Source organism: Ixodes scapularis, unplaced genomic scaffold, assembly GCF_016920785.2.
Source record: "Ixodes scapularis isolate PalLabHiFi unplaced genomic scaffold, ASM1692078v2 PGA_scaffold8__174_contigs__length_109621045, whole genome shotgun sequence".
NCBI lineage: Eukaryota > Metazoa > Arthropoda > Arachnida > Ixodida > Ixodidae > Ixodes > Ixodes scapularis.
In genome coordinates this window covers 23,665,794-23,691,132 of record NW_024609883.1, presented here as the reverse complement: position 1 = coordinate 23,691,132, position 25,339 = coordinate 23,665,794, and positions in this window count along the sequence as shown.

Genomic DNA, 25,339 nt, shown 5'->3' with positions numbered 1-25,339 from the left:
TGTGTTTTATTTTTCTTCGACTTCAAAGTTTAATTTTTCCGCACCACAGTCTCAGGTACTACAATATGATTAATTTAGTTCTTCTAATATCTTAAACCTCCTCAATCGCACTGACTGACCGAGAAGTAGCGAGAGTTAAAAAAGCTACAGGAAAGCCGCTCCCGGAACAAACGGAGCGATGCGTCGTCTGTTCACGTTTCTGGATAGAGTAGAATATCCCTCCCAGTATTTCTCCGGTGTTGACCAAGCATCATTTCGTGATAAAAATATAACAAATCCAAATCTGGTGAATGTACTTTGAAGTCGGGAATTGTACTTTCCTCGGAAAGTACCAGAAAAAAATACTTTAAGTAAGCTTCAAGTACATACTCAGAGAATGTACTTCAAGTAAAGTACAAGTTTCCTAAACCTACTTGAAGTAGTACTTTAAGTACAATGTACTTAAAGTACTTCCCAACACTGCAACCTAATTTTTGTGAGATTCGTGATTTGATCAGGTCATCTCATGGACATGGGATGCACGTATTGAAATATTCACGAAGCTGACATTTTGCAAACTATGACACCGATGAAAAATAAGTTTTCTAGAGTTACGCCAAATACAATATAGCTTCGCCAATACTGGAAACTCCTTCGAAAACACATAATAGCGGCGGCGACCGTGACAGTGGCGCCTCTAGCGGACTCGGAGTCTACGGAAGCAGTCGTCGCAATGGAAAAGTATAGGCTCCGCGACGCCCTCGAGCTTTACAAGCCCCGTATCGTCACCCTAACAGCAGAAATAATTTATTACGGTCAAAAGGGTGTGTACTTAGGCTAGTTGGTTATTCATGAATAGGAGGTAAAAGCGCTAAAAAACGACGGACAAGTTGAAGAATGACGAACACCACAGAGCGCTCTGTGGTGTTCGTCATTCTTCAACTTGTCCGTCGTTTTTTAGCGCTTTTACCTCCTATTTATTACGGTCAGTTCGCTTGCAAAACGGAATCCACTGATCGCTACTGCAACGACAATCGAATAACAACGCGCGCATAAACAAAGATAGAGCAGTTTATTTAGCGGTCTCAAACGCCTCTCAGGGGATCACACGCGTTTGAAACGCGTCTGGGAAGCGGAAAAAAGGCATTTATCTACTCGAACTACGTCGTAATCGTTAAAACATGCAAAAACGACATGTTAATATTATCAGAGCAAGCGCACGAGCTGCTGGAGCATAAAAACAAAACAAAAAGTAAGGATAAAAATGAACGTGCAAACACTTACCGAACTTTGCAGAAAAAATGGTGTCGCCATTCCCGACGAAAATAAGAAGAAACGGGAAAGAGAAGCGAACAACGGCGAATAAAACAAAGAAGCTAGCAAAAAACTATTTCAATGACGACGATCGTTGCGGCGCTTATAGAAAAAAAGAAAGAAAAATGGAAAGCAGCAAATGAGTACCTGGTGGTCGCCACCGGTGTTGAGTTCACGACAAACAAAGCGGAAGAAACAGACGAAACTAATGAAAAAAGAAGAAAGCGACCCTTTTTTTTTTTTCAGCTGCTTGTTGTACATTTCTTTATTTGCTTTCGCGGCGTAGGTACGAACTAAAAACAAAACAGGGGAAATAAATAGCGTAGCGCAGCTGACACTGCCCAGTAAAAAAGAGTCGCAGAAATGTTTTGGTCGCAGGCAGCAATCCTCTATATGTGCTAGCAGTGAGTAACCTTTTTTTGCTTTCGAATTTCTTTTTCCAGTGACTTTGGCGGGTTGTTCGTTCGCTCGCTTGACGAAGCAGTTTAAAAGTGCATTCAAGTACTTGTTGACGTAGGTGTCCGTAGGTCAATGTAGGAAGCAGAAGAAAGATTTCCACCACATCGCACAAACTTGTTCTTGAATGCGGCCGGTTGATCAACAAACGATGACCCGTAGCAGACGTGCCGGCCAGAGTACACAAATAAAATTCGAATAAAAATGGGTAGCGAGCTTACACTTCTTAATATATTCAATAAATATCAAAAAAGCACGTATGACGATTTTGTATTAGAAACTGTTAGTCGTGATTGTGGTCAGGAAGAAGCGATATTGATTAAACTCAACGATTTAATTCGGATTAACACGGATTACATTTTGCAGTCGACATGATGTGCGCCAGTCGTCTCGCGATTCTCTTCTTCCTCCCCACCCGGTGGCGCTAGCTGTCCGTCGGTGTGGAGCTTTCTCCGCCCCTCCACAGATGGCGCCAGCTGTCCGTTAAGTGGAGCTCTCCGCTAACACGCCCGCACTAAATATACTGCGTCCAGTGTTGCCAGGTCTACTGATTTATCAGTAGATCTACTGATTTCGTTCCGGGTCTACTGATTCACTGAAAAAGAAGAAAATCTACTGACTTTTTTTAGTAAACATATTACAAATTTATTATTAGGCCCCCTCAGTTCCCAGGGTCGCCCATCAAAGGAAACTCATATTCTCCCACAATTAAAAACGAAGCACTGGCTGGACGGCCCAGAAACCCAACCTGTTCGAGCGATTTAACCGTATATTTATATCTATTCATACAGAGTAGGTTCGACCAACGTTGGGTTCGACGGTGACGTCCGGGCCAGAGCCATATAGGCGGAGAGTTTGGCCAGTCTATGATCTCGCCGCCGTAACGTCTCCCTCCCGAGTGAGCCAGTCAGCCCCCAAGCAGCACAGAGTTGGCCAGTCATCGGCCAGTGGCTGGCAACGGTCCTTGGCCAAGTGGCCAGACAGTGGCCAGAGACTGGCCGGTGACTGGCCTTTATCTGGCCGCTGGCCAATGGCCACTGTCCATCAGCCATCGGCCAAGCATTGGCCAATAAATGGCCACTCTCTGGCCACTGGCCAAAAGACCACCGCCAGACACTGGCCATTGCTTGGCCAAAATTTGTGCTGCTTGGGCCTGCGGCGCAAAACGAGAGGTGTGAGCTCATGCGCATGAACTCTCGGCTGCTTCCAGCTGAGCGGGGAGTGCCGCCATTTTCATTCATTCGCCCGGCAGTATGCATGGGATCGACATCCAAATTTCGGTTGTTAACTTTTATTTGCCAGTCTTTTGCAAGAAAATAATATACTGTTATTCCTCGGTGGCTTAAAAAGCTAACGAATTAAGTTTCTCCACAAACGAACGCAAACTTTGAGTCAGGCGAAAAAGATATAAGCCCGCAGCAGACGACGCGTAGCCTCGACAGTGCTCCGCGCCGACAGCGTTGCGTCAAAAACCTTCCACAGCCCAGTAAGAAAAAATGGCAGCTTGCAGAGGACATAAAATGAACATGCACGCGCGCACTTGCCGGAACGTCTTGTTTTGGTTTCGTTTCACTAATACCGACAGGTGGATGTCCCACTGTCGCCCTCATCTGTTGATCCCAAAAGTGGCTCAGTCTCGATTTCAACGAATAATCCTCGAAATCGCAACACTAGTCAATGCTGATAATATATATATATATATACATATATATATATATATATTCACGGTGCCATTTTACTTTGTTTTTTTTATAAAGAATTACTCGAGAACTATTCTTTTTTTTCGTGCTTTATTTGTGTTTATTACCATGGTATTTTTTGCTCTATATTATTTCTTCGAAAAATGGTTTAATGGTAATGGCAAAGGATGCCAAAACACAAATTTCGTAGAATCTACTGATTTTTGTGCAAATCTACAGACTTTTTGGAGATTAATCTGCTGACTTTTTTTTTCTTCGTCTGGCAACACTGACTGTGTCCTCGCAGTCTGTCACAAAGTCTGTGAGCCATGCGGGGCGTCTACGCTGCCTCTGTGAAAATCTTGTTGGAAAGTTCGATGCTGTCTCGGTCAAAGTAACATTGGGCTCGGCCATGGTCACTCTGTCCTCGTTGTCGTCCGAGGTGCTAGATGGGACTGTTGCTTCTGCATCCTCATCTGCAGCGTCCTGGCCAGCTGGATCGATCGTGGGTTGATCGTGGAAGCGCTTCAGTTGGCGTGCGGTTGCTGTCCGGGATTCTGTCCGATTTTGAGGGTTGCAGGATATGATGTATGTTTGTTTGTCGGAATCAATGATCGTGTACGGTCCTTCGTACACAGGCGCGAATTTTCCTTGTCTGACTCCGTTGTTATACCAGACCTTTTCTCCGATATCGTAGGTGGCTGGCGGATGTTTTCTGACGTGTGTCCCCTTCATGCCTTGAAGGTATTCGGTTAGGTTCTCAAATGCCTCTTGTCGGAGAGCATTGATGTCGGCTTGTTCAACGTCTGGGTCGATAGATAGTTGGTTGTCGATGACTCTTCGCGGCGTGAAGTTGAATAAGAGTTCGAACGGTGACGTTTTCAGTCCGCCGTGAAACTGAGTGTTCACTTCGAATGTTGCCTCTTGAAGATAGTCGCTCCAGTGATTGATGTCTCCATTCACGTTCTTGCGTAGTGGTGGGAGAATCCTGCCGTTGGCTCTTTCGACTAGTCCATTCGTCTCCGGTGCGTATGGTACCGTGAAGATGTGTTCGATACTGCGTCGTTGGAGGTACTCGTTTGCTGCTCTTGACGTGTATGCACTATCGTTGTCCGAGATGATAGTCCGCGGAGTTCCGAACTTTGTCACAATGTCTTCCTCTACGAATTGGAGGACGTGTGTGGTAGATTTGTCGGGCACTGCACGTGTCACAATGAACCTGGTCGTGAGGTCCACAGCTGTGATGAAGTACTTGTTCTCGTCATCGGTGTTGATAGGTCCGACGTGGTCGATGGCCACAGAATCAAACGGTGTCGTGGGAATGACCCTGGGATTGAGAGTGCCTGGTTGCACGCCTGTCGCGTGATTGTGTTGTTGGCATATCTTGCACCCTCTTACATACTGCGTGATGTCGCGGTTCATGTTGCTCCAGTGGTACCGTCGTTCAAGTTTAGACTTTGTTCGGAGTGCATCACCATGTCCAGCGTCGTCATGGTGGCTTCTAAGGACAGCGTTGCGCAGGGACTTGGGCACTTCGGTTCGGAGTCTCGTTGTGTTGTTCTGCTTTGTCACATGCATCAAAATGCCGTTGGCAAGCTGGAAGTTTCTCTCGAGGCGTTTCAGGTGTACCGTGTCTCCAGGTGTCTCGAGCTCTGGGATGATCGCTGCCAGCTCAGGGTCTTCGTCTTGTGCATCACGTAGTCGATTATCGTTGGCTTTCAGTACCCAAATGGCATTCACCTCGGGTCTCATGCGTGAGAGAGCATCAGCCACTGTGTTTGTCTTTCCAGGTGTGTGACGCACGGTGAAGTGATACTGTGCCAAATCGAGAACGATTCGCGCGAATCTTCGGTTTGGGTTCTTTTTTGACATGATGTGGGCTACGGCCCAGTTGTCCGTGAAGGGTTCGAAGTGTTCCAGACCTTGAAGGTATGGGTGAAAGCGATTCGTAACGGCCCAGTGAGCCGCTATCGCTTCTAGCTCGGTTGAGTGCTTGCCGCTGTCGGCGTCCCTTACTTTCTTGCTTGCGTATTCGACGACACGAGTAGAGTTGCCGTGCACTTGAACTAGTACTGCTCCGAATGCGACGTGTGAGGCATCCACATACACCTGTGTTGGTAAGCTTGCATCAAAGTTTGCAAGCACTGGTGCTTCGGTGAGTCGTCGTTTTAGCGTGTCCATGGCACTTTGACATTCAGGGGTCCATGTCAGCAACGCATCTTTTTTCGTGAGCTGGGTTAATGGCTTTGCGATTTTTGCGAAATCCTTGATGTACTTGCGGTAGTGCGACGCGAGTCCGAGAGAGGATCTAATGTACGTCTTTGATTGTGGGATCCCATAGTTGGAGATCGCTGCTGTGCGTTGAGGGTCCACAGCTACTCCGTCCCGTAAGACCAGGAATCCGAGAAACGGAATCGTCTCTTCTGCGAACATGCACTTGTTGAGGTCGACCCGTAGTCCAAGGTCGTAAAGGGTCTTTAGGACTTGGCCCAGAACCTTGACGTGCGTCTCGACTGTGTCTGTGAACACACACACATCGTCCATGTACACGATGACATGTCCGTCGTCGATTAGTGTTTGAAGGCCTTCGTTTATCACGCTTTGCATTGTCGATGGTGCTGCGCAGAGTCCAAACAGCATCCGTAGTGGTTCGAAGTGACCGTCTTCTGTCACAAATGCTGCTTTCTGGATGTCCTCTTCGCGCAAACGGATGTTTAGAAAGGCTTTTTTGATGTCGAGTTTCGACAGGTAGCGCGATCCTGCAACTCTGCGGAATATTGTGTCTACTCTTGGCATTGGGTATGCCCGTTTCACTGTTTTGGCGTTCAAGAAACGATAGTCCACGCACAGTCTTTTAGGAGTGGATTCGTGGTGTGGTTGGTCAACGACGATTACCGGGGAAGCATACGCTGATTTGGATCGGCAGATGATCCCTTTCTTGAGCCATTCTTCCGTCTCTTGGCGTATGAACTTCCGGTTGGTTTTGGTTGCAGTGTATGGTTTCATGCGGATAGGTTTCGAGCCGATGAGCTCGATGGTATGCTCGATGTGTGGGCAAAGACCTAGTTCGTTGTTTGGTCTGGTAAAGACGTCAATGTTGTCGAGAAGCGTCGTCTTCAACTGTTCCACTTCAGCGTCGTTGAGTTCGGGCGGGTTCGACCTGTTACGAATGGAGTCTGTGACTGCCTGCGCGGATAGAAGAGATGGGTTCACGTGGTGGTCAGCTCGTAGGGATTCCACTGCTCCACCCACTTCTATCACATTTGAATTGTGACAGTCAGGTCTGTTGTGCTCCTCGTTCTGTCCTTCTGTTGCTTTGGCTTGTTGAAGAACTGTGAGGTTGGTCTGCGGCAAAAGCTGTTCCTCACGAAGGTTTGTTCTCGGTCGTAGAAACATGTTTCGTGTGACGTCTTCGTTTGATCGGTACATCGCGCTCACATAGCTGGATGTGGGTACCGTGACGTTTTGCCTTTGTATGACCGTTCCTTGGCCTTGGTTGCTTGATTTGGGGATCCACTCGAGGGAATGTACACCGTTTTCAAAGCGTTCGATGAAATCGTACGGTACTGACTGTCGCCAGTCAAGGCCTACCATGAGTTGATGTGGGAGGTCTTTCACAACTTTGGCTTGAATCGTAGCGCTGGCGTTCCCAATGGCAATCTTGGCTTGTGTTATGCCAAAGGGGCGTCTTGATTCTCCGAACGGGCCTCCGAGGACACAGTCTGGGTCTGGTGTGATCTCGAAGTTGTGGCTTGCAGCGAAGCTCTCGCTCATGAGTGTTACGGCTGAGCCCGTGTCCCAGAGCGCTATCGCCTCGATGCTGTTGACGTGCGAAGGCAGTAGGATTGTCGAGTTCTTCTCTGCATGATGCGCTCTGATGATGTTGTTCACACGTTCCGAGGTTAACTGTTTCGCTTCGCGTCGTCGTGCTGCTGTGGCTTTCTCCTCCTCGGTGCGGGTGTCGGGTTGAGCACAGTCTTTGGCTCGGTGTCCTCGCGTTTTGCATCGCGCACATGTGTCCGGTGTCAGCCTTGCCGGGGCTGTCGCGGACTTCGGTGAAGACAGATAGGGCGTAGTCGTTGCATGTGTCGTCACCTTGTTTTGTTGTGATTCGTCTTTTCCAACGTTCTTGCTCGAGTCGTGCCGTGCAGCTTGTCTTGGACTCGTGTCACGATCTACGGGCGTGACTCGTCTGTCAAGCTGTCGTGCGTAGCTTAGGAAGTCTGATACAGTCCCTTTCCGGGGATCGTGGAATGCTGCCAACATAGGTTTCGCCTGTTCGGATCGCACTCCTTGAATTAACCAGTCCACGATGTCGTCATCGGTCAGGGTATACTTCCCACGCTTGATTAGTTGGAGACGTGCATACATGTAGTCTGTCATCGCTTCGTTGTGCTTTTGCGATCGCGCGTTCACGCTTGTCACCCACTGACAGAAGAGTGGCTTCTTGTCGAATTCATTCTTGAAGGCTGTCAATCAGTCTGCCCATTCCTTTATGGCCGTACCTTCTGTTCGGTGCCATGCCGCCACGCGTCCTCATAGCCTCGAAATGCCGGCGCTAAGCATAGCCATGTCGCTCCATGAACACCGTTCTCGCATGCTTTCGAGAGAAACAATCCACTCAGTCAGGTTCTCGGTGTCTGTTCCCGAATACGTTGGGAGCGTGCTTGTGAGATCAGGCATAGTCGTGATTTGAAGCGGCGTACCTTCGTAGGATCTTCGGGAGCCTGTCAAACTCACGTCGTTGGTGATGCTGCTCATGTTCGCGAACATCAGTTGTTGCCGTTCTAGCAGTTGTGTCATCATCTGTACCGTCGTCGTGAGCGTCGCGAGCTCCGGGCTTGACTCGTTTTTCGCCATCGTTGAGGTGCTTGTTTGCAGCGTACCTCGTAGGGGCGTCCGCAGTGGATCGTCGCTGTCGTTCTCGTCGTAAACCAGCGTCGAGTGTTTCGTTTCTTTGTCTCGGTCAGTCATGCCGAGTAGTCGCTCGTCGCGTTGCGTTGCGTTTTGCCGCGGATGGGGACGCCGCCGACTGACGCCGTGGAGGTCGGGAAACGGATCCGAGAGTACGTCTTCCTCGCCGTCCCCAGTCGTTGACCTCGGTCAGCCGGTGTCCTCAGTCCGTTACGTACGGCAGTACGGTCGTTGCTTGTTGTGCATTGCGTTTTGCCGCGGATGGGGACGCCGCCGACTGACGCCGCGGAGGTCGGGAAACGGATCCGAGAGTACGTGTTCCTCGCCGTCCCCAGTCGTTGACCTCGGTCAGCCGGTGTCCTCAGTCCGTTACGTACGGCAGTACGGTCGTTGCTTGTTGTGCGTTGCGTTTTGCCGCGGATAGGAACGCCGCCGACTGACGCCGTGGAGGTCGGGAAACGGATCCGAGAGTACGTCTTCCTCGCCGTCCCCAGTCGTTGACCTCGGTCAGCCGGTGTCCTCAGTCCGTTACGTACGGCAGTACGGTCGTTGCTTGTTGTGCGTTGCGTTTTGCCGCGGATGGGGACGCCGCCGACTGACGCCGTGGAGGTCGGGAAACGGATCCGAGAGTACGTCTTCCTCGCCGTCCCCAGTCGTTGACCTCGGTCAGCCGGTGTCCTCAGTCCGTTACGTACGGCAGTACGGTCGCTGCTTGTTGTGCGTTGCGTTTTGCCGCGGATGGGGACGCCGCCGACTGACGCCGTGGAGGTCGGGAAACGGATCCGAGAGTACGTCTTCCTCGCCGTCCCCAGTCGTTGACCTCGGTCAGCCGGTGTCCTCAGTCCGTTACGTACGGCAGTACGGTCGTTGCTTGTTGTGCGTTGCGTTTTGCCGCGGATGGGGACGCCGCCGACTGACGCCGTGGAGGTCGGGAAACGGATCCGAGAGTACGTCTTCCTCGCCGTCCCCAGTCGTTGACCTCGGTCAGCCGGTGTCCTCAGTCCGTTACGTACGGCAGTACGGTCGTTGCTTGTTGTGCGTTGCGTTTTGCCGCGGATGGGGACGCCGCCGACTGACGCCGTGGAGGTCGGGAAACGGATCCGAGAGTACGTCTTCCTCGCCGTCCCCAGTCGTTGACCTCGGTCAGCCGGTGTCCTCAGTCCGTTACGTACGGCAGTACGGTCGTTGCTTGTTGTGCGTTGCGATTTGCCGCGGATGGGGACGCCGCCGACTGACGCCGTGGAGGTCGGGAAACGGATCCGAGAGTACGTGTTCCTCGCCGTCCCCAGTCGTTGACCTCGGTCAGCCGGTGTCCTCAGTCCGTTACGTACGGCAGTACGGTCGTTGCTTGTTGTGCGTTGCGTTTTGCCGCGGATAGGGACGCCGCCGACTGACGCCGTGGAGGTCGGGAAACGGATCCGAGAGTACGTCTTCCTCGCCGTCCCCAGTCGTTGACCTCGGTCAGCCGGTGTCCTCAGTCCGTTACGTACGGCAGTACGGTCGTTGCTTGTTGTGCGTTGCGTTTTGCCGCGGATGGGGACGCCGCCGACTGACGCCGTGGAGGTCGGGAAACGGATCCGAGAGTACGTCTTCCTCGCCGTCCCCAGTCGTTGACCTCGGTCAGCCGGTGTCCTCAGTCCGTTACGTACGGCAGTACGGTCGTTGCTTGTTGTGCGTTGCGTTTTGCCGCGGATAGGGACGCCGCCGACTGACGCCGTGGAGGTCGGGAAACGGATCCGAGAGTACGTCTTCCTCGCCGTCCCCAGTCGTTGACCTCGGTCAGCCGGTGTCCTCAGTCCGTTACGTACGGCAGTACGGTCGTTGCTTGTTGTGCGTTGCGTTTTGCCGCGGATGGGGACGCCGCCGACTGACGCCGTGGAGGTCGGGAAACGGATCCGAGAGTACGTCTTCCTCGCCGTCCCCAGTCGTTGACCTCGGTCAGCCGGTGTCCTCAGTCCGTTACGTACGGCAGTACGGTCGTTGCTTGTTGTGCGTTGCGTTTTGCCGCGGATGGGGACGCCGCCGACTGACGCCGTGGAGGTCGGGAAACGGATCCGAGAGTACGTCTTCCTCGCCGTCCCCAGTCGTTGACCTCGGTCAGCCGGTGTCCTCAGTCCGTTACGTACGGCAGTACGGTCGTTGCTTGTTGTGCGTTGCGTTTTGCCGCGGATAGGGACGCCGCCGACTGACGCCGTGGAGGTCGGGAAACGGATCCGAGAGTACGTCTTCCTCGCCGTCCCCAGTCGTTGACCTCGGTCAGCCGGTGTCCTCAGTCCGTTACGTACGGCAGTACGGTCGTTGCTTGTTGTGCGTTGCGTTTTGCCGCGGATGGGGACGCCGCCGACTGACGCCGTGGAGGTCGGGAAACGGATCCGAGAGTACGTCTTCCTCGCCGTCCCCAGTCGTTGACCTCGGTCAGCCGGTGTCCTCAGTCCGTTACGTACGGCAGTACGGTCGTTGCTTGTTGTGCGTTGCGTTTTGCCGCGGATAGGGACGCCGCCGACTGACGCCGTGGAGGTCGGGAAACGGATCCGAGAGTACGTCTTCCTCGCCGTCCCCAGTCGTTGACCTCGGTCAGCCGGTGTCCTCAGTCCGTTACGTACGGCAGTACGGTCGTTGCTTGTTGTGCGTTGCGTTTTGCCGCGGATGGGGACGCCGCCGACTGACGCCGTGGAGGTCGGGAAACGGATCCGAGAGTACGTCTTCCTCGCCGTCCCCAGTCGTTGACCTCGGTCAGCCGGTGTCCTCAGTCCGTTACGTACGGCAGTACGGTCGCTGCTTGTTGTGCGTTGCGTTTTGCCGCGGAGGGGGACGCCGCCGACTGACGCCGTGGAGGTCGGGAAACGGATCCGAGAGTACGTCTTCCTCGCCGTCCCCAGTCGTTGACCTCGGTCAGCCGGTGTCCTCAGTCCGTTACGTACGGCAGTACGGTCGTTGCTTGTTGTGCGTTGCGTTTTGCCGCGGATGGGGACGCCGCCGACTGACGCCGTGGAGGTCGGGAAACGGATCCGAGAGTACGTCTTCCTCGCCGTCCCCAGTCGTTGACCTCGGTCAGCCGGTGTCCTCAGTCCGTTACGTACGGCAGTACGGTCGTTGCTTGTTGTGCGTTGCGTTTTGCCGCGGATAGGGACGCCGCCGACTGACGCCGTGGAGGTCGGGAAACGGATCCGAGAGTACGTGTTCCTCGCCGTCCCCAGTCGTTGACCTCGGTCAGCCGGTGTCCTCAGTCCGTTACGTACGGCAGTACGGTCGTTGCTTGTTGTGCGTTGCGTTTTGCCGCGGATAGGGACGCCGCCGACTGACGCCGTGGAGGTCGGGAAACGGATCCGAGAGTACGTCTTCCTCGCCGTCCCCAGTCGTTGACCTCGGTCAGCCGGTGTCCTCAGTTCGTTACGTACGGCAGTACGGTCGTTGCTTGTTGTGCGTTGCGTTTTGCCGCGGATGGGGACGCCGCCGACTGACGCCGTGGAGGTCGGGAAACGGATCCGAGAGTACGTCTTCCTCGCCGTCCCCAGTCGTTGACCTCGGTCAGCCGGTGTCCTCAGTCCGTTACGTACGGCAGTACGGTCGTTGCTTGTTGTGCGTTGCGTTTTGCCGCGGATAGGGACGCCGCCGACTGACGCCGTGGAGGTCGGGAAACGGATCCGAGGTACGTCTTCCTCGCCGTCCCCAGTCGTTGACCTCGGTCAGCCGGTGTCCTCAGTCCGTTACGTACGGCAGTACGGTCGTTGCTTGTTGCGCATTGCGTTTTTCCGCGGATGGGGACGCCGCCGACTGACGCCGTGGAGGTCGGGAAACGGATCCGAGAGTACGTGTTCCTCGCCGTCCCCAGTCGTTGACCTCGGTCAGCCGGTGTCCTCAGTCCGTTACCTACGGCAGTACGGTCGTTGCTTGTTGTGCGTTGCGTTTTTCCGCGGATGGGGACGCCGCCGACTGACGCCGTGGAGGTCGGGAAACGGATCCGAGAGTACGTGTTCCTCGCCGTCCCCAGTCGTTGACCTCGGTCAGCCGGTGTCCTCAGTCCGTTACGTACGGCAGTACGGTCGTTGCTTGTTGTGCGTTGCGTTTTTCCGCGGATGGGGACGCCGCCGACTGACGCCGTGGAGGTCGGGAAACGGATCCGAGAGTACGTCTTCCTCGCCGTCCCCAGTCGTTGACCTCGGTCAGCCGGTGTCCTCAGTCCGTTACGTACGGCAGTACGGTCGTTGCTTGTTGTGCGTTGCGTTTTTCCGCGGATGGGGACGCCGCCGACTGACGCCGTGGAGGTCGGGAAACGGATCCGAGAGTACGTGTTCCTCGCCGTCCCCAGTCGTTCACCTCGGTCAGCCGGTGTCCTCAGTCCGTTACGTACGGCAGTACGGTCGTTGCTTGTTGTGCGTTGCGTTTTGCCGCGGATGGGGACGCCGCCGACTGACGCCGTGGAGGTCGGGAAACGGATCCGAGGTACGTCTTCCTCGCCGTCCCCAGTCGTTGACCTCGGTCAGCCGGTGTCCTCAGTCCGTTACGTACGGCAGTACGGTCGTTGCTTGTTGTGCGTTGCGTTTTTCCGCGGATGGGGACGCCGCCGACTGACGCCGTGGAGGTCGGGAAACGGATCCGAGAGTACGTGTTCCTCGCCGTCCCCAGTCGTTCACCTCGGTCAGCCGGTGTCCTCAGTCCGTTACGTACGGCAGTACGGTCGTTGCTTGTTGTGCGTTGCGTTTTGCCGCGGATGGGGACGCCGCCGACTGACGCCGTGGAGGTCGGGAAACGGATCCGAGGTACGTCTTCCTCGCCGTCCCCAGTCGTTGACCTCGGTCAGCCGGTGTCCTCAGTCCGTTACGTACGGCAGTACGGTCGTTGCTTGTTGTGCGTTGCGTTTTGCCGCGGATAGGGACGCCGCCGACTGACGCCGTGGAGGTCGGGAAACGGATCCGAGGTACGTCTTCCTCGCCGTCCCCAGTCGTTGACCTCGGTCAGCCGGTGTCCTCAGTCCGTTACGTACGGCAGTACGGTCGTTGCTTGTTGTGCGTTGCGTTTTGCCGCGGATGGGGACGCCGCCGACTGACGCCGTGGAGGTCGGGAAACGGATCCGAGGTACGTCTTCCTCGCCGTCCCCAGTCGTTGACCTCGGTCAGCCGGTGTCCTCAGTCCGTTACGTACGGCAGTACGGTCGTTGCTTGTTGTGCGTTGCGTTTTGCCGCGGATAGGGACGCCGCCGACTGACGCCGTGGAGGTCGGGAAACGGATCCGAGGTACGTCTTCCTCGCCGTCCCCAGTCGTTGACCTCGGTCAGCCGGTGTCCTCAGTCCGTTACGTACGGCAGTACGGTCGTTGCTTGTTGTGCGTTGCGTTTTGCCGCGGATGGGGACGCCGCCGACTGACGCCGTGGAGGTCGGGAAACGGATCCGAGAGTACGTGTTCCTCGCCGTCCCCAGTCGTTGACCTCGGTCAGCCGGTGTCCTCAGTCCGTTACGTACGGCAGTACGGTCGTTGCTTGTTGTGCGTTGCGTTTTGCCACGGATAGGGACGCCGCCGACTGACGCCGTGGAGGTCGGGAAACGGATCCGAGAGTACGTCTTCCTCGCCGTCCCCAGTCGTTGACCTCGGTCAGCCGGTGTCCTCAGTCCGTTACGTACGGCAGTACGGTCGTTGCTTGTTGTGCGTTGCGTTTTGCCGCGGATGGGGACGCCGCCGACTGACGCCGTGGAGGTCGGGAAACGGATCCGAGAGTACGTGTTCCTCGCCGTCCCCAGTCGTTGACCTCGGTCAGCCGGTGTCCTCAGTCCGTTACGTACGGCAGTACGGTCGTTGCTTGTTGTGCGTTGCGTTTTGCCGCGGATAGGGACGCCGCCGACTGACGCCGTGGAGGTCGGGAAACGGATCCGAGAGTACGTCTTCCTCGCCGTCCCCAGTCGTTGACCTCGGTCAGCCGGTGTCCTCAGTCCGTTACGTACGGCAGTACGGTCGTTGCTTGTTGTGCGTTGCGTTTTGCCGCGGATGGGGACGCCGCCGACTGACGCCGTGGAGGTCGGGAAACGGATCCGAGAGTACGTGTTCCTCGCCGTCCCCAGTCGTTGACCTCGGTCAGCCGGTGTCCTCAGTCCGTTACGTACGGCAGTACGGTCGTTGCTTGTTGTGCGTTGCGTTTTGCCGCGGATAGGGACGCCGCCGACTGACGCCGTGGAGGTCGGGAAACGGATCCGAGGTACGTCTTCCTCGCCGTCCCCAGTCGTTGACCTCGGTCAGCCGGTGTCCTCAGTCCGTTACGTACGGCAGTACGGTCGTTGCTTGTTGTGCGTTGCGTTTTGCCGCGGATGGGGACGCCGCCGACTGACGCCGTGGAGGTCGGGAAACGGATCCGAGAGTACGTCTTCCTCGCCGTCCCCAGTCGTTGACCTCGGTCAGCCGGTGTCCTCAGTCCGTTACGTACGGCAGTACGGTCGTTGCTTGTTGTGCGTTGCGTTTTGCCGCGGATAGGGACGCCGCCGACTGACGCCGTGGAGGTCGGGAAACGGATCCGAGAGTACGTCTTCCTCGCCGTCCCCAGTCGTTGACATCGGTCAGCCGGTGTCCTCAGTCCGTTACGTACGGCAGTACGGTCGTTGCTTGTTGTGCGTTGCGTTTTGCCGCGGATAGGGACGCCGCCGACTGACGCCGTGGAGGTCGGGAAACGGATCCGAGAGTACGTCTTCCTCGCCGTCCCCAGTCGTTGACCTCGGTCAGCCGGTGTCCTCAGTCCGTTACGTACGGCAGTATGGTCGTTGCTTGTTGTGCGTTGCGTTTTGCCGCGGATAGGGACGCCGCCGACTGACGCCGTGGAGGTCGGGAAACGGATCCGAGAGTACGTGTTCCTCGCCGTCCCCAGTCGTTGACATCGGTCAGCCGGTGTCCTCAGTCCGTTACGTACGGCAGTACGGTCGTTGCTTGTTGTGCGTTGCGTTTTGCCGCGGATGGGGACGCCGCCGACTGACGCCGTGGAGGTCGGGAAACGGATCCGAGAGTACGTGTTCCTCGCCGTCCCCAGTCGTTGACCTCGTTCAGCCGGTGTCCTCAGTCCGTTACGTACGGCAGTACGGTCGTTGCTTGTTGCGTTTCTTCGCTGGTGTCGCTGGTGCACGTGTTGACAGCTCACCACGCTTTCGGTGCCGGTCGCGGCATGCGGTGGTGCTTTTCGGCTTGATGTCGACTTGGGCGTCGTTTGAGCATTCTCGCTGTTATGTCAGTCGATGACATAACTGTCGCAGTGACTTGGTGCGTTGTATCGTGATGCCGTCGTCAGGTCGTCCGTGGGCCGCCTGCACGTGTTTCTTTTCAGGTAGTCGTCGGTCGCTTCATACCGAATTTTCGCTGCTTGCCCGTCCGCGTGGTCTTCGTTAGTGAGTCCTCGTCGCCATGTTAGTCGTCTTTGTGGTCAGGAAGAAGCGATATTGATTAAACTCAACGATTTAATTCGGATTAACATGGATTACATTTTGCAGTCGACATGATGTGCGCGAGTCTTCTCGCGATTCTCTTCTTCCTCCCCACCCGGTGGCGCTAGCTGTCCGACGGTGTGGAGCTTTCTCCGCCCCTCCACAGATGGCGCCAGGTGTCCGTTGAGTGGAGCTCTCCGCTAACAAAACTCAATCGAAGGCGAAAATAGGTGGTTATCGGAGACGACAGTGGAAGAAAACAACAAACACAAGAGCAAAGTTGCAGACGGCCCTCAAAATGCCCGGGCCTAGCGCAGACGAACTGGGGGTAGTAAGAGCCGAAGCGAAGGAAAGGGAGTAAAAACTAAGCCAAACAAAGCAAGTATACGTGATTGTTTACACGTCGGGCAAAAAAAAAGCAAAAAGCAAACAAAAAATATACACGGCAACATATAAGCAGAAGGAAGAAATAACGCGGCAGACTGCCGTCGCCTCAAAAATATAAAAGAAAGAAGACTCAAAAATGGAAAGAGTGGAGACGGTTCAACGGGTGTCGGCCTTTATCGTCGAAGTAAAGAAGCAGCGAAGCAGATGTTGGTCGTCCCCGCGCTAACAATCGGAATTTGTGCACTGTAAATAACGTAACTGAAATCATCTTTTTTCGCGGGGCTACGACGCTCTCCCCTTCTTTCTTTGCAAGCCCGAGAAGTCTGCTTTTAGAGCGCAGCTCTTAGGGGCCCGTTTCCGGCTTGAGCGGCGTCGGCGTCGCCGTTGGCGTCGCCGTCGCCGTCGGCGTCGGCGTCGGCGTCGGCGTAACCGCGCGGTGCATCATGGGAAATGTCCCATAATGCACCGCGCGAGCCCCCCACCGGGGTCACGTGACCTCGTGGGCGGGGCTCGTGACCCCCCCGAGGTCACGTGACCCCGGTGCATCATGGGAAATGTCCCATAATGCACCGCGCGAGCCCCCCACCGGGGTCACGTGACCTCGTGGGGGCACGTGACCCCCCAAGGTCACGTGACCCCCCGAAGTCACGTGACTCCCCTGAGGTCACGTGACCCCCGCCGATGTCGCGTGACCCCCCAATGACGTCATCGTCACTGATGACGTCACCGGCATCTACATCGTCATCGTCATCATCACTGATGACGTCATCATCACTGATGACGTCACCGGCATCCACATCGTCATCGTCATCACTGATGACGTCATCAGTGACGCCACTGATGTCGTCACCGGCATCCACATCGTCATCGTCATCGTCACTGATGACGTCACCAGCATCCGCATCGTCATCGTCATCATCACTGATGACGTCACCGGCATCCGCATCGTCATCGTCATCATCACTGATGACGTTACCGACATCCGCATCGTCATCGTAATCATCACTGATGACGTCATCAGTGACGTCACTGATGTCGTGACCGGCATCCACATCGTCATCGTCATCATCACTGGTGAAGTCATCAGTGACGTCACTAATGACGTCATCGGTACCCGCATCGTCATCGTCACTGATGACGTCATCAGTGAAGTCAGTGATGACATCATCGGCATTTGGGGGTCACGTGACCCCCAAGGTCACGTGACCCCCCTGGTTAGTTGAACCCCCCCCAGTGCCCTTCCCTCCTCCTCCTCAAAAGCTGCGCTCTAATTCGGCGTTACAGGGAGTTGTAAGCGGCTTTCACTTTTTTCGTAACTCCACTTTTGTTAATCTATAATCGCGTCAGCTTTGCATATGCACAACGCCTTCTTTCGGAGCTTACTGACATCGCCGTAACGTACGGGGTTCGAAATTGACTTCTGCTTCTTCATCCGGAGACGATCTTAACGGGATTAGCCAGCTCGCCTTTTAGACGATACGGTTATTAGCAAGACACTCATGAGAAATGGGAATTGCAACGACGAAACGAATTGACTGATAAGAACAATAAAGTTGAAACGAAGCTATGTTCTGAAATGTTTGTACATTTCCCTTTTTCACGAAACAGCGCGAAGGCATACATTCGTGTTTTGCTTGGCTTACACACGTTGTGACAGAATGTTTTCTTCGGGAGAACTCCGAAATTGTACCCAGAAAGCTGTAACATCTTTCCCACGGGAAGAGAATGTCTTTCACTCATGAGCTGGCACCCATTTTTTAACTTTCAAAGCCGCGAATGTCAGTGACAATTTTTTTTTCGTTGGTCTCCTCGCACGGAGATAGGCAAAACCAATGCATTTCGGAGAATTTGTCTGCCAGCGGAGACTCCGAGCTCGCCAGGGGCGCTGCATTCACCTTTCGCCCGTTTTCCGCGGGAGTTGCCAGTATTGGCTTCCACGGTATTTGGTTACACTGTACGCACGGTTAAGGAACTTTCGAAAGTCGCCCGCTTGCTCCTTTCCCACCACTACACGCAACTTGCAAAATTCAGTTTGTCCCTTGGGAGGAGGGCTTCTCTTCACACATCAGGCGGGGAAAGAAAGCTAGGCAGAGGGTGTTGGCTAGGCCGAGAAACCCGGAAGTGCGCTTCTCCGCACAATACGATTGTTGTGGAACAAGCAAGACGCTCAGATGTATTCGTCCGCTGAAGGTGGGCTCTTCCTTAGTAAAAGTGATCTAGGAAAGCAGCACAGCAAGAAGCCACGTGTGCTTCTCCCTACAGTGACATGCACTGCTGGAAAGCGACATGAACCAGGAGGATAAAAAAAACAAGTTAATGGCCACTGTGTCGCCTCTGCAGTGCTAAAATATCTACCCCAAAAAGCTTGCCTTCACGCTCTGTTTAACTGATTCATTTGCTATTCACTGCAGGAAAACTACATACTCACTCCATATCTCATCGCAACAGCACAGAGGGCTAGCACACAAGAGACACACCAGAGGAACAAATTGATTGTGCAGACTATCCAAAGAAACAGATTCTTCGCTGTCAATGGTACCCTGGCGAGGAGATCGAACCATAGGGGACGCTCTGATTCGTTTGTTGTCCCCACACCTCGGTGTTTACCCAACCCAAGGCATGCGCACATGCCCACGGGCCTTGTGGGCATGTCCATGTTATCTTTAATAGAGCGCGGGGCAGTGTAATGTAGAAATACTAACAATAATTGAAGTGACGTTAAGGGCCGGATCACTCCTGAAAGCAGTTGTCAAGGGATGCGAGCTTGACCCACTTTGGCTTTTGTGCTGAGCTGGGCAGGGCTTAAGGTCTGGGGGGGCGCAGGGGGTCTCATACCCCATAATTATAATGCAATTAACTGCAAAGGTGCAAGCGAGCTGGACAAGAATGACGAAAATAATCCCTGGAGAAGGGGAACAAGAGGGACAAAGACAAATCTCCAAACAGAGCTAGGTGACTGGTGAGCGACCGAAAAAATCCGCCTGGTCCGGGTATCGAACCCGGAATTGTTTGCTTTACTGACGTCTAACCCCTAGTTAGCTCAGTTGTTAGAGCGCTCCACCTGTAATGAGAGGTCCCGGGTTCGATACCCGGACCAGGCGGATTTTTTTCGATCGCGCACCAGTCACCTAGCTGTGTTTAGAGATTTGTGTTTGTCTTTTGTCCCTCTTGTTCCCATTCTCCAGGGATTATTTTCGTCGTTCCTCATACTCCATACTCATTTTAACGGACCCTCTGAGAACCCAATTCCACAGCCAAAGCATTAGTGAAATCAAAGTCATATCTTGCAATAAAATAGCTTGTTTTCAGGCATGTGACATTTGGGGATTAGCAATTTGAGGGTTGCAGGTTCAGCGTGGACAGAGCCAGCAGTGGGGTTTATTTTAGGTTCATTTATAGTCGGTGACAGGTCAAGAACGAAGTGGAAGCTCCCACTTCTTTCCACTTTAGCGGAGTGAACGCTGGAGTGCAGGCGACATTCGCTGGGCAAAGGAATAGATTTTTTGTAGGGAAGAGCGCAAGTGTGCCTCTCCCTACTATAACGTGTAACACGGAAAGGTGACTGTTATATATATATTGACATGTTAGTGGCGCCCTCTTAGTGGCGGTTTGCCCTCGTGAATAAAAGTCAGGCCTAGCTGTGTGGGACACACACTTGTTGGCGGCCCGTCTGAATCCAGGGGTCTGGGTCTGATTCAATCGATAACAATCAATATATAACATGGTGTCAGAAGTTAAAATTTCGCAACTCGGCAACTCCCCGAAACAACTACAGTAAAGCAACGACTGTATCACCATGGCGTTTCCCCTGATCCAACCGCCCAAGCCTTTTGAACCAGGCAGCAACCCCGCCGAAACGTGGTCGGAATGGAAGACGGCATATGAACTCTATGAGGCAGCCTGCGAGTATACAGACAAGCCCCCAGCAACCAGGCGAGCGCTCCTGCTACACGTCATCGGCCCAGCAGCACGGAAGATTGTCGACACATTCGTCTTTCCAGCTCCGGCAACTGGTGAGCCTCCAACAGACACAGTGGCCGCTATCTTTGCGAAGTTCGATGAGAAGTATCTGCCGTACAAAAACGTGACGCAGGCGGCAGCTATTTTCAACTCAATGTGCCAAAAAGAAAATCAGCCGATTGACGACTTCATCGCTGAGCTACAAGGCCAATCGAGGAAATGCGATTTTGGCGACCAGCACGACCGCCTCCTAGGCGACAGGATAATCATTGGCATTCGCGACACAGCTCTGCGAGAGCGGCTGTTTCGGGAAAGGAACCTTACTCTCGAAAAGATCATCATGACGTGCAGAGCGGCTGAAATTTCAAAGCAGCACGTATCTTCGCTGTTGACGACTTCCGGTAGACAAGAGGCGACGGTCGACAACTTGAACTGCGGAAGACAGCGACAGGAAAACAGACAACAACCGAGAAAACAGGCCCAATATCAACAAAGAAGCAACCATCCACAACATAGAGAAGCCAAGCACCAGAAAAGCTGTAGTAGGTGTGGAACCACTCACCTGCCCCGACAGTGCCCCGCCTACGGATCCACTTGCTATGCCTGTGGCAAGTTTGGACATTTTGCAAAGCTATGCCGACAGAAACGGCAAGTGGCACCGCGACACGTCCGAACTCTAGACGCGGAGGAAGAGGTGACTGTTCAAGATTTTGGTCTGGGCAGCCGGACTGTAAACGACATCGCAGAAGATTCACTCTCCGACTGGCTTGAGACTGTCGACGTCAGCGGCAACCCAGTGAATTTCAAGCTGGACACGGGTTCCGATGTCAACATACTTCCAGAGCAGCTTGTGTTTAAATGGGAACCCCATCCAGCTATCAAGAAGACTCAAGCAAAGGTTACAACGTATCTGGGTGAGCAGCTTGATATAGAAAATGAGTGCCAGTTCCTTTGCACTGTGAAGAATGCCCAGTCCAACGTCAAGTTCTTGCTTGTGAAGGGAAATCTCAAGCCCATACTTGGAGCAGCTGCGTGCACAGCCTTAAACCTTTTGCATCGAGTGAGGCACATCGAAGTGGCAAATAAAGCCTCTCATCCTGCTCCGGACTTTGAACAAATACTTCAAGAATTTCCAAAAGTATTCAAGGGCATCGGCAAACTCCCAGGAGAATACAGCATTCGCCTGAAACCGGATGTAAAGCCTACGGTGTCTGCCCCTCGCCGGGTGCCAAGTGCACTCGAAGAAACTGTGAAGGCCGAACTCACAAGAATGCAGGACAATGGCATTATCAAGGCCGTGACAGAACCAACTGACTGGGTTCATCCCATCGTCATCATCACAAAGAAGGATGGAAATGTGCGGATCTGTCTGGATCCAAGAAACCTAAATGCAGCAGTTAAGAGGCAGCACTACCGCATTCCAGTTCCAGAAGAACTCTTTGCGCGGCTATCTGGGTGCACTGTGTTTTCAGTGCTTAATGCCAAAAGTGCATTTTGGCAGCTGGCTCTTGATGAAGAGAGCTCGTACCTGTGCACATTTGCCACACCTTGGGGTCGGTACAGGTTCCTCAGAGTTCCGTTTGGACTCAGCACAGCTCCAGAGCTCTTTCAGCAAGCCATTGACAGAATCTTCGAGCGCCAAACCATTGTGATGCCGTACTTTGACGACATCTTGGTAGCCTCTAGAACGCAGAGTGACCATGCAACCCATCTGCGAAAGGTGCTTGAAATAGCACGCAACAACAATCTGAAGCTAAACAAGGACAAGCTCAAGCTGGGTCTGTCTACAGTAACCTACCTTGGTCACCAGCTTACCCAAGAAGGCATTGCTCCTGACCCTGAAAAGGTAAAGGCAATCCAGGCCTTAAAACCACCAAATGACAAGGCAGAGCTCCTGCGATTTCTCGGAATGGCAACATACCTTATGAAGTTTATTCCAAACTTCTCAACAAAGACGCAACCTCTGCGTGAGCTCCTGAAGTCCGACGTGGCATGGCACTGGACTCGCGAGATGTTCAATGCATTCAATGAGATCAAAGACAACCTGACCACTGCTCCAGTGCTGCATTACTTTAATGCTTCGCGACCAATTGTGATATCAACCGACGCCAGCTCGTATGGAATTGGCAGCATCCTTCTGCAGGACGGACATCCGGTGGCATACGCATCAGCAGCACTAACGCCGGCACAGCAGCGCTACGCGCAAATAGAAAAGGAACTGTTGGCCGTAGTGTTTGCGTGTGAGCAGTTCTACTACTACATCTGTGGTCGAAGCGTCGTGGTGGAGACTGATCACAAGCCCCTCATCGGCTTGCACCAAAAGGAATTCTACAAAATCTCCCCCAGACTCCAACGCTTGCTCCTTCGTATCCAGCGTTTTACGGTGAAGCTAGTCCATATGCCTGGAAAACACTTGACAGTTGCTGACACACTGTCTCGTGCACCTAATCCAGCGCAGACCATCAAGACAGTAGACGAGGAACATGGTGTCCTGGTCTGCACATTGGTTCGCGCATCCACAGCAAAGCTGGCTGAAATCCAAGCTAGCACGGCAGCAGATGAGGTCTTGATGCGTGTAACGACCTACATCGAACACGGTTGGCCAAATAAAATCTCAAAGGTCCACCCGTCAGTCAGACCCTTCTACTCAAGAAGAAGTGAGCTCTACATAACCGATGGCTTCGTCTGCTATGGCGAACGACTAGTAGTGCCAGATGCATGCAAGAAGGATGTGCTCTCAAGACTTCACATGACCCATCACGGCATTGTCGCATGCAAAAACCTGGCTTCCCAAAGCGTCTTCTGGCCTAGGATAAACCAGGACATCGAGGAGCTGATCAGCAGCTGTGAAGTTTGTCAACGCCACCAAAGAGCAAATCAAAGAGAACCACTTCTTGACCGAGACTTGCCAATACGCCCATGGGAGAAAGTAGCCATGGATTTCTTCTACCACGGTGGCACCACTTATTTGCTTGTGGTAGATTATTACTCGAAGTTTGTGGAAGTCAAGAAAATGTCGACTACAACGGCATCTGCTCTTATATCAGTGCTCAAGGAGCTGTATGCGTGCCACGGCATACCAAGTGAAGTTGTCAGTGACCAAGGCCCCCCATTTGATTCTGTGGAGTATAGAAGCTTCAACAAGGAGTGGGATATCGTCCACAACCCATCGTCACCACTCTTTCCGAGGTCCAATGTACAAGCAGAAAGGACAATACAAACCATCAAGGCCACAATGACTAAGGCTCTCTCCGAAGGAAAGGACTTGGCACTAGTGTTGATGACCTACAGAGCAACGCCAAGTAACGGCCTTCCATCTCCGGCAGAAATGTTGATGGGAAGAAGAAGAAGGACTTTATTACCAGCCTGTCCAAGCAGCTTGCTGCCACACTATCCACACAAGTCATTCTCCAAGCAGCTTCAAGCAAGGCAGTGTGCACAGCATAAACATGCGGATCAACATGCGAAAGAGATGCCTCCTTTTCAGAAGAACCAGCCAGTTTGGTTTTGGCATGGAAAAAGTTGGAAAAAAGCAGTTGTGACACAGGTGGGTCCAGCTCCACGAAGATACCAGGTGACATCGCCAGATGGCCAGAGCTACGCACGTAACCGCCATCACCTTCGTGTGAGAATCGACTCCAGAGAGTCCAAGCCCAACCGGAAAGCTGACCCGAGGAAACCCCGACTGAAGGCTGAGGACTACTATCCTCTAGACTCCTCGCCCACTGCCAGCACCTCCCTTCGTCAGTCCAATGCAACAGACTCGCCACCACAAGCTCAACCCCGCCAGACTCGCTCAGGAAGACCTGTGAAGATTCCGTCAAGGTTCTTGTACTAAACCCAGTCGGACATTTTATTTTTGTGCATTTGTTACTTGTGTGGCGGCATGTTATATATATATTGACATGTTAGTGGCGCCCTCTTAGTGGTGGTTTGCCCTCGTGAATAAAAGTCAGGCCTAGCTGTGTGGGACACACACTTGTTGGCGGCCCGTCTGAATCCAGGGGTCTGGGTCTGATTCAATCGATAACAATCAATATATAACAGTGACGAACAGGAAAGACAAGCCTATAACCTTTTTTGCATTTTTTAAAGGGCCAAATGCATGCAAAACGATACGGAGATAAATGGAAATGCCTGCTTATGAACATAGATTTGAGCCATGTACCACAGCCACCTTTGCAATTTTTTTTTCTCGCATGCTACGAGATTCCAGTTTAATAGCACACGGGAGCTATGCTGCAATGGATACACTCCCAATTGCTGCAAAACTTTACTTTGTTTCAGCATCTGGCTTTTAGAAAAACAAACAAAAAAACTTGTGTCCACATTCTGCAAGAACTCTACATGCTCATTTCATTCTTGAGATATGTTTGCCCATCAGGACAAACAATAAGGCAATTTAACACAGTTTCACTGCCACACAGATGTATGCATAGTTTTTCTCTGAACAAGTAGGATAGCTTCCAAAAGATTGTGAAAAAATGGGAAACATGCATTAGTCCCAGTAATAACAAACACTGAGAGCATTCAATCAAGGAAACTGGGTAAAAGATTCCAGAAACAGTTTATTTCATGAGAAACAAAACAGTGATACATAAACAAGTGTATCCTTTTTAAAGTAGAAGCGAAGGAATGAGGACGAAAGCTCAGAAAACACACAAAGCTGGAAACACTCAAAGTGGTTCCACACTGTTGACTATCAGCAGTCATTTAAGGCGTAACGTAAAGAGACACTTGAGCGACATTATCAGTGCGGGAGCTGCACGTGAAATAGGGAAGAATATGCACATGCGATATATATGCTTGCAGTGTCATCTGCAAGGCTGCATTGGCCTATCACCTGTTGCTGTAAGAGCCTTGTCCCACTGATATCACCAGCTCGCTCCTTGGTAGAATGCTGGCCTACCTGCCGGACGACGCTCGCGTGATATTAGAAACTTGGAGTACTGAACAGTCGGGTATTACCTTGAAGAAAATGGTGTGATCATGCTACTAAAAAAAATAACTAAACTAAAAATTGTACTTCCGCCATTAAACAAAAAAAAAAGCCTGTTGGTCCGCGGGCATGAATGCCTGCCCTGTGTTGTGAAGCTGTTTTAAAAACTCCATAACACGGAACATAACTCTATCAGCACCCTGAGAAGGCGCTCTCTAGCGGCCAGGCTCCGCCGAGAAACTTAAAACAAAATAAAAAAATAAAAATAAAGAAATTATACATTTACCTTATCAACACACCAACCGGAAACAAATGCG